At 44.9% G+C, this 7974-nt stretch overlaps 1 protein-coding gene across 4 annotated transcripts in view; it reads left to right on the top strand.

Moving 5' to 3' along the window:
* The first annotated feature begins 279 nt into the window (after positions 1-279).
* Positions 280-7974, top strand: part of ddr1 (discoidin domain receptor tyrosine kinase 1) — a 55781-nt gene continuing 48086 nt past the window's right edge. For all 4 annotated transcript variants that reach the window (XM_042489311.1, XM_042489312.1, XM_042489310.1 and 1 more), the window contains exon 1: positions 280-619. The gene's annotated coding sequence lies outside the window, so the exon portion shown is untranslated. The remainder of the gene's footprint in view (positions 620-7974) is intronic.

The raw sequence follows: 7974 nt of genomic DNA, 5'->3' as shown, positions 1-7974 counted from the left end.
ACTCTGCTGTATCATATATCATATTCCCCAAATCTCAGCCTTGTTGTAACAAAGAAACTCCCATCGCCCCCAAAGGCTTCACGTTGAATTTCTCTCTCTAGTGTTGTTAAGGTCACAGCTCCCGCCCACAGGGGGCTGTGATTGGACGGTGAGGCTGCTGGAATATTCAATCAGACACCTTGCTCGGAGCTGTGATTGGACACAGCCGGTGCAGTTATGTAAATGAGCACCTGGTGGCGCCTGCTGGCCCGGCTGCGGAGCCCGGACTGAGGTTGGAGCTGCCGGGGCTCAGATTCACCGAGGGGCCGAGGTGCAGAGACTCCGGACGGTGTCTCAGTCTGTTTTTGTATATTCGCCCTCATTGTCGAGAAGTTTTATAATTTATCCAAAGTGTGCCCAGTGAGAGCGAGGCTGCTGGTTTAGTATCAGCCGATGCGTAAAGCAGTTTTCGCGTAATTTGTTGTTGTCTGAGTTTTGACAAAGGTCGATCTGTGAGCTCAACAACTCCTCCGAAGCACAGTTTGGACTATTCAGTGGACGTGTGTTGTTCCGGGTAGCTTTACTTCGTCTAACTAAAAGTTTGGACTGCTGTCAACGCACACTTGCCTGTGTTTTTTAGGTAAGTACTGACCAACTCCTTTAAACCCTTCGCGCGTTTCCTCTCCGCGCACTTTACTCCATAATCAGCGGGTATAATAATATTGCGGCGGATATTTCCAGCTGTCCGCGTGTCTGTTAATGTGTGTGTGTGTGTGTGTGTGTGTGTGTGTCTGCCTCTCACTCTGTGGCTTGGCGTCTGTGAGTCTCGGTGTGAGGCGGGCACGGCAGCTCTGGACGCTGGCCACGGACTGCTGAGAAGCGCATGAGGTGTAACGTTGCGCTCCGGTTCTGTGCACGTTTGTGTGGCAGAAACATTGTGGCATTTGCCGACTGCGTGGCTGAGATATTCCGACAGTGTACATCATGATCTGGACTCTATTCAAACTGTTCAACATCTTTCTAAATGTGGGTCCTTGGCAGAGGAGAAAACATTACTCTGAGTCCTGATTTGCGCCAACACTTCTGCTCTCACACCTTTTATTTCTTCCGTCTTGCTTCACCCAGTCTGAAGGCCACAGAAATATAATATGTTTGGTTAAGTTGTCACCAGTCATTCCTTTCTTCAGTCTGCTAAACTCATTCTTCACATTGCACCTCATTCACTAAACACACACATCAACCTCACAAGTCAAACAAAAGTCATTCTTCTCAGCATGCCAAGCTTTAAAACTTGGTCAGTAAAATGTAATGTTTAGGATGACCTCCACACATCCAGGCGGTGGTCATCACACCCAGCATTAACCCTTTGACCTCCCAGTAAGACCATCCGCTCTGGTTTCAGTCACCTCTGGTCATAAATGAGTTTATTCCAACTTTGGGGAGCTATAGTCTGAACTCATCGCCTGGTGGTGGAGATGAGAACCTTTTGTTGATACAGAAAACATCTCCAAACTCCAGGGAGGAGCTGCCCGAAGGTTTGGACTTTGAACTGAGTGCACAGCTTGTTTTTTTCATGAGCCAGAAGAAAGGGAGAGTGAATCAATCATGTGGTCTAATGAATGATTCTGCTCTGTGAACAGAATGGAGCAGGAATTTAAAAAAAAAAGTGATGCTCAGGAACTGAATATTTTATCTTTCTGCTGCAGTTTGTTTGTTTATGTCAGGAAGAGACAGAAGGAAAGAGGTGAGACTGTGGGAGTGATTGCATGTGTTTTGTTGCCAGCTTGTTTGCTGTGTGTTTGTGCATGCCTCGCAGAGAGGCGGAGGTGGCCTGATGGAGGAGTGCACAATGGGCTTCAGTGGGTGTGCAGTGCAGCGGGGCAGTCACCTTTCCCACCACATGAAAACTAGATGTGGGTAGTTTGTTGGCCGAGGGGACTGAGCAGGCAGTCCAGAGGAGGTGTAGCATTGTTAGAAGGAGGAGGCGGTGGGGGTGCTATTTGCCAATAGATAGTGAGGCAATAAAAGACAATTTTCTCCCCCCCCATCCCTCCCGCTTTAAGGCAGGGGTATAAAGTGAGGAGGAGCCCTGAGCGTGGGTATACACAGTCCCTCACTGCAACCACAGGTCTGCTGGATCCCTGTCTAATGGGCATCTGGCTGCTAAGTCTCCAACAGCATCCCACGAGAGCCGCTGGCCCTGCATAGCTGCTTTTTATCAGCTGTGCAGTCCAGCAGAGGAGACGCAGAACATATTAAATAGCTGGAAAGACCAGTTATGTGAGTATAATTGCATATGCATAGTGGGGAACAGTTTTTTTTATTGATTTGTCTTGGCAGGCTTAGCAGAAAATGACATTAATTGCATAATATGATTTGTAGAGAAGTATGCACACAGAGCAAAGTAATTTGTCTGACAGTGTCTGAAAAAATGGCTCCTTGTTATTTGTTTTGTTTCGGTTTTTAGACATTTCAAAAGACTGCAACAAACGGTTTGGAAAGACGTTTTTTATGTGGAAGACAAGAAAAATGAAGCTGTTTTTTTTTATTACAGTTTTGCCTGATTGCTGTTGTTTTGTGATTGAAAACACTCCAGATGCCTGTGTGCAAGCTCTCTCTCTCTCTCACACACACACACACACACACGCACTCGGAGGCACGGTTTAGTCTCCACAATGGGAGCACTGGTTTGTGTAGTCTGGTTGATCATTGACCTCAGTGTGTTGTCCTCTATCTGCGTCATTGTTTTGGTGGCAGACATGCTTTGTGACTCTTTGTTTCTGGTTGTTGACCGTTCTGAAAAGACTTTTAGTAGGTGGATACAAATCCAAAAACCAAGGGCAGAACCTTGAACAATAACTGAATTGCATGCTTTGCACAGTTGCCTGATCTTTACGGCGGTGGGGCCGATCTGACCTCATCAAAGAACACAATGATGATAATAGTGTTTTCCCGTCCATAAGAACTCTTTTATGTGACTTCTCACACTGCGATCACGCATTAGGCAGCAGCTCCACTAAATTCTGTGTTTGCGCGTAATTGGCTCCCGACAGGCCGAGCGAAGCAACTGGAAGAATTCATTTAAGTCCAAAGACACGACACGGTTCCCTGCCTCTCCTCTCTACAGTCCCCTGCTAATAGGAAATGAAACCAATTGAGACCAGGAATCAACTGTCCACCCTGTTTTCCTAAACCAATTTCCCCTCAAGTCTAGACAGCTGGACTTTTCAATTGCATTTTGCCTGTATGTGTGGTCACATGCAGAGAAAGCTCGCCCGGCTTGTCAGAGAAACAAATTTCATCGAGGAATTGGTGGTGACACTTCAAAGCGAGATCTGGGGTGTTCTTTGGCTTTAGTTGTCAGTAAGTTCTCGAGCCTCTATTTGATTTCCTCACAGTGATTCTCCATCACCAAAGTCCTACCTTCTTTCAGATTAGCCCTCCATCCAACCTTGACATCCAGCTTACTTTTGATCCCCTAATTGATCATTCTAGCAATCTGTCTCTCTCCTTGCATCTAACATGGAACACACATCCTCCTCTTCATCTCCTATCTCCCCATTCCCTTTGAAGCAGCTCTAGATGTTTCATTTATCCTCCTCCCCCTCCTTCCACCTCTCATCCATCTCACCCTCAGCCTCCCTGCTCCTATCGTCCCTGTGAGTCTCCTCATTTATCTGTTTGCTCTTGCCGTCGAGGGTGCCCTGCTAAGATAACAATGTTGCTGCCTCGATGTAAGCAAACTGGGGTTATATTTTGGCTGCTGAGGTTTCTTCAAAGAATTTGTCACAGTATCTTATCAAGGTATCTCAGAACCTTGGCTTGATGCCTCGTTTGAGCTCAGGAGCCTGCAGAAATGCCTTTGCGAGTCCCCAAATTAAAAGTGGCCTACTTTGGAGGCGCTAACATATTCATATGATATATTTCACTCAGACAAAAGAACAAAAATGAAAATATCTCCCTAATGTGCAATTTTTAACCATATTACATGTTTTATGACTCATGAATAAAATAATCTCACTAAGTACTCCACTGATTCAGTATTGCACTCTTATGACATTGTCAGATTTTTTTGTAGTTTAAAGGCCCAAATACGCCAAACCAACATCTAAGAACTGGTGGCAACAAAGGCTGACTGTTTGTCGTCCCTCGAGGCTTGTGTTTTGGCAAAAAGGTGCACATGAACACACAACAGCCAAATGCCAACAAGCACATACGTTCTGCACCTGTGTTTGAGGAAATAACTCTACCTAGCAGCAGGAGCTGGTAGACTGTATTCCTCATTAAAAACAACAGGGTGGATTCAAGATGCTAAAAGCCAGTTAGCACATAACAACAACACAACCTGCTGAAAGAACAAAGCATCTTTACTGTATACTGGCAAACAATAGTGCAAACATTTAGGAACTTTTTTTGGGAGAGCTCAGTGGGTAAAAAAAATAATCGTACCCATGACAACATTTTTGTTTCAATCACACACCCTCTTGACTTCAGTCATTTGTTTGCTTTCTATACTTCAGTGTCTCTTTTCATGCACTCAATTGAACTGACAATCAGAGGGATTTCTTTCACCAACAGGATCCGGCACCAGCTCAACATGCTGAATCGGCCCCAAAAAACCTGACAAAGGCCAATTAGTTGCAATGGTATGGCCAAAACTAGGGCCACAGATACTCAACAGCAGTCCGTCATTGACCAACTGCCGATCATGGGTGTGTCAGGGCCCGGCAGCAACCTCCAGGGCTGAAAACTGAAGCCAACACAATAGTGCCAAAAACTGCAATTCGCTGAACAGCCACTTCATGCTGGTTCCTAAAGCGAGTCAATCCCCAATGCCCAACTTTACAGCAGAAATAAAAAAGTTTACAGTCAGGTACAAAACAGTTTTGGTCTCTAAAGCTAATGTCTCTGTTCGTGGCAACTGTACGTGGGGTGAATTTTTATATAACTCCAGTGTACACATTTCATTAAGTCTTATAGCTTATGCATATATAAGGTCGCGACTCTTTGAGTGACCTTGCGGATGACGTCCTCGGCTTCTCAGTCAGATCAACCCCTCGCTCCTCCACAGTGCCAGCCTCTCGCCCAAATATCGTCGCTAGGGTTGCAGTGATATACCGTTTTTAATGTGTGAAAGTTGAGTATTCGCATACCGTGTACATTTGCTTATGCATTCTTATTCCTTGTCTTATCCTGGTGCATACATTACCCACAATGCAACCTTCCCACAAACATTTCAGCTCTGAGCTTTGGGTGTGATATGCAGGTAGCAGCTGATGCAGCCTCAAGCAGTAGCCTCAAGCAGAGATGAAAAGCAGCTCAAGGTTTGATACATCTCCCTCTGGAGTCCCAGAAGTCTTTTTACAACTTTTTATCCACATGTGCAGTAGTTCTTCAAAAACACCTGCCAACACACTTTGATGTGTAGCACTGGTGTAATTCCCCTTTTAAATCACATCATGTTGAGCTGAGTTAATGATCTAATGAGTAAATGTGGTCAATGCTGAATCCTGTGAGTTGAAAACAACCGTGAATCAAGTCGATTTCTTTCACACGTCTTCCTCAATAACCGGCAGTTGAAGCTATCGCTTGTGGAAAAAGCGAGGCGAACCTTATGAAAGATGGAAACTTTCTGACACTTAAAAGCCAGCGTGTGTGCTCTGTTCTCTCCCTCCCGCTCTTTCTTTCTTTTCAGCTTTTTTTTTTCATCCCTGTCCAAATCCTCACACTGTGGTGGTGTTTTCGTCTTGAGTTGCGAGCACACATCGTGCCTCTCGTGGCTCGGTATATCACTAATAACTACTAATGGCTTCTGGCAAAGTAAGTGCTTTTGAAACCTTGTTGGAACATTGAAGAAAATTGTGTTCAACATAAAAGGTGAACTCCTTTTTTTTTTTTTTTTTATATGATTCTCTTCGTAAGATGGATTTGAATTGTAACGATGTTCATACTGAGAGAGGCGGACCTGTCTGTCTTTCCCTCCCAGGGGTTTAGAGGGGCATATTAGCATCAGGAAACTGTTGTGTGATGTGTAATTTAGCTCTTTTTAGGAGCCTTTTTTCAGCTGAGAGGGAGGAGGAGGAGGACTGCTAGTGTGATAGAGGTATCAGCCTGTGCCTGAGGCTTTCTACTGTGTGTGTGTGTGTGTGTGTGTGTGTGTGTGTGTGTGTGTGTCTAGAGTTTCAGCAAAGTCTTTATATTAATCAGGTCGCAACACTTTTTGGATCCAGTGCTTTTATGCTTTTATGTGAGTGTATTCTTTGGTTTGCCCACTGCAGAAGCTAAACATCAAACAGCGCAAAGATGTCTGAAAATCTTTTCTCCCTGCTCAGCTGTCATTCATTAGAAATGAGACGAAGACATCTGTTAGAGGGCTAGTTTTGGCCTGACTGTTTTTCTCACTTTGACTCAAAATGCTGAGTCTCACTGAACTCATTCCTGTTTGACCTGGCCTTTCTTTCTGCTCCGTTCTGCTTCTCTCCAGGCCATCCCTCCTTCTTTCCCTCCCTCCCCTCTCCCTGTCTCTCTTTCTCTCTCACCCTCCTGAATAATTCTCACCCTCCTGCAGGCAAAGAGTTGCCTTTGTCCCACGTTCACACTGTCATTCTCAGTCTCTTCGTTCGGTTACTGGAGGGAGTTTTCCTCCATCATTGCATTCTTCTGTCTGTCTGTCCGTCTTCCTGTATCTTGGTCGCCGTCCGTTTTCTCTCTGCCCATTGTGAGAGTAGCACTGTGCTGTCACATGCCTCTGCTTTCACCCCGTCCTCCCCTCTGCTTCTCACTTGTTCTCTGACAGGTGGCAGTGAGACTGTGCAAATTGAATTCAGGGAATTGGGCTGCGGCTTGCCGTCACACTGCAGCCCTGAAACGCCCGTGGTGTCAAAACTAGAACCATCCACACATACACTCTGCTGTCGTATTAACATGATAATGCTGCCACATATCTCTGCTCTAGATTCTCATTATCATTTTTACACCCACGCTTCAACTGAGGTCAAACTCAGAACTAATCTTCCCTCGCTGCAGCAGCGAAGGCTCGTTTTCATGCAGCAGCAGCATGAAACTTCGAACTTTTAGTGGAGGTGAGAAAGGTCTTTCATTAACTCACTTTCACAGGGAAGTGAAATGCCACTCCTTTCATTCCAGGGGCATTAAACAGAGCGAAAAGAGCTGAGAACAGTTAAACTTCATGTACTGACATGTATGAAGCTTCAAGCCCTGAGAACCAAAACTGTGCTCCAGTTTCTGTCAGTCAAAAACCAGTTTTCCACAAGAACGTCTAATACACTCTTTTCTACTTTTTTTTTTCTCTGCATGAGAGAAAGAGGACGTCACCCTTTGATTCACTCGATGCGGCTAATGAACAGCCGACTCAGTGTGCATCCCGCTCGCTGCCAGAGGTGCTAACAAGGCCTTTGCGTGGTGGGAGGTTTTTTTTTTTGGTGTTGCACTCACTGTTCTTTGTCACATCTCAGCCATCACAGAACACTTTGTTTTATTCTAGTTTTTATTCTTCCTCCTGTGTCATTACTGTTTATGTGGCTGCTCGGGCTTATTTCCTCCTGATGGCCTCTGCAGATGCCATAATACTGGAGCACAGTGATTCAGCTATAATTAAAAAAACCCCATCCAGACTAAATATTGTGTTTGTACTGTGGGCTTGTAGCTACATGGACTGTTTTAGATCTACCTGGGTGCGGCTTTTTGATTTCTAGCTCAACAGAAGACAAACCTGCAAGCGTCACCTTTTTCCCAACAAGCCTTTTATTGGCACAAATGTTGCGCAAAACAGCTGCCAAAAAATAACATTACCTGAACAAAGACAAGCAACATAACAGCAACACTGCTCTCACAGAACTGGAACATTGTGGTTCACACTGCAGAAGAGATTAAACTGTTTTCTGTATAAAGCCAACACACAGACATAGTTTTAACAAGATCCTGATTATTATGAATTTGGTATTGTGTATCATTTGTAACATTATTTGTAACACT

Source organism: Plectropomus leopardus, chromosome 7 (genome assembly GCF_008729295.1).
Source record: "Plectropomus leopardus isolate mb chromosome 7, YSFRI_Pleo_2.0, whole genome shotgun sequence".
In the NCBI taxonomy this organism is placed as follows: Eukaryota; Metazoa; Chordata; class Actinopteri; order Perciformes; family Serranidae; genus Plectropomus; species Plectropomus leopardus.
Note: the sequence above shows the minus strand (reverse complement) of the source record. Positions and strands in the feature narration are given on the sequence as shown.